We start from the raw sequence: 1,707 nt of genomic DNA, 5'->3' as shown, positions 1-1,707 counted from the left end.
TTGTAAAAAAAATAGTAAGTATTATTTTAGAGCTAATAAAAATTTAAAAAAGTATAATTAAAAATACATGTTCTAAGTTTTCAGATTTAAAGTAATAAAATAATTACAATTAACAACAAAATGTGTAATAATTTCTGTAAATGAAACAATGCTTATGCTATAAGCATATATGGTTTTATTCCCTTTTGTGTATTTCAGAAATAAATAAACGAAATATAGAAATATATCATAGAGAAGTACGATATAATACGTAGAATTAAAATTTATATTTGTTTACTTTAAGGTAATATGATATATATGTATATATATTTTTGTAGTCCATATTTTAGAGAGTCTAATAATTTCTCATTTTAAATGCAACTTGTTTTTACGCAACTATTATAACGAACTTGGCCGTCTTTTTCAGAAACAATTATCCATTAATAACGATATATTATAACAATTGTTCTTGATTTTTTAATATATAATATTTAATAAATGTATTTTTGGAACTTACCTTACGTGACAACTGAACGGCATTGTCCTATAAAAAAAAAATAATTCCGTTCTATTATAACTAAAACGTATAGGCAAGATATTTCCGATTAATTATTTTAAAAAATATGAGATGAAGGGTCAGAGAAAATTTCCCACATTTTGCTAAATCCGAAAAACCCATTTTAACTACAACACTATAGTGGTTTAACTACAAAAATTGCTTATATACATTTGCTTACTCATAAATTGTATAATTTTGAAATTAAGACACATTGAATATTAATTTAATCCTTAAATAACACAATTATATTACGTTAAATTAACACTCGAATGTTTAGTAACCTTGTATGTACAAATATATATACTCCTCACTGTTTAAATTTAATACATATGCATTACTTGTAAAGAAAATAGAAAGTATTATTTTAGAGCTAATAAAAATTTAAAAAAGGATAATTATAAATACATGTTCTAAGTTTTCAGATATAAAGTAATAAAATAATTACATTTAACAACAAAATTTGTAGTGATTTCTGTAAGTGAAACTATGGTTATGCTGTAAGCATATGGTTTTATTTCCTTTTGTGTATTTCAGAAATGAATAAACATAATATAGAAATATAGCATATAGAAGTACGATATAATACGTAGAATTAAAATTTATATTTGTTTAATTTAAGATAATATGATATATATGTGTATATAAATATATATATACATATATATATGTTATTTTTGTAGTTCATATTTTAAAGATTCTAATAATTTCTCATTATAAGTGCAACTTGTTTTTACGCAATTATTCTAACGAACTTGGCCACCTTTTTCTGAAACAATTATCCATTAATAACAATATATTATAAAAATTGTTCTTGAATTTTTAATATCTAATATTTAATAAATGTATTTTTCGAAAACTTACCAAAGTATTCTTCCCCTCCAAGTATTTCTTTAAAAAAAAAAATAATTCCGTTTATATTATAACTAAAACATATACGCAAGATATTTCCGATTAATAATTTTAAAAAATATGAGATGAAGAGGCAGAGAAAATTCTGCACATTTTGCTAAATCTGAAAAACACATTTTAACTACAGCACTATTGAGGTTTAACTACGAAAATTGCTTATATACAATTGCTTACTCATAAATTGTATAATTCTGAAATTAAGACACATTGAATATTAATTTAATCCTTCAATAACATAATTATATTATGTTAAATTAACA

At 21.7% G+C, this 1,707-nt stretch overlaps 1 long non-coding RNA gene across 1 annotated transcript in view; it reads right to left on the bottom strand.

The window, feature by feature from the left end:
* The window catches only part of LOC108768123 (uncharacterized), a 3,612-nt gene extending 2,183 nt beyond the window's left edge, over positions 1-1,429 (bottom strand). Inside the window, exons 1-2 of the long non-coding RNA XR_001940469.1 lie at positions 1,400-1,429; positions 497-523 (exon numbers count right to left, since the gene is read on the bottom strand). This is a non-coding gene — a long non-coding RNA (uncharacterized LOC108768123). The remainder of the gene's footprint in view (positions 1-496; positions 524-1,399) is intronic.
* Between the last annotated feature and the right edge of the window lie 278 nt (positions 1,430-1,707).

Source organism: Trachymyrmex cornetzi, unplaced genomic scaffold (assembly GCF_001594075.2).
Source record: "Trachymyrmex cornetzi isolate Tcor2-1 unplaced genomic scaffold, Tcor1.1 scaffold75, whole genome shotgun sequence".
Classification (NCBI taxonomy): domain Eukaryota; kingdom Metazoa; phylum Arthropoda; class Insecta; order Hymenoptera; family Formicidae; genus Trachymyrmex; species Trachymyrmex cornetzi.
Note: the sequence above shows the minus strand (reverse complement) of the source record. Positions and strands in the feature narration are given on the sequence as shown.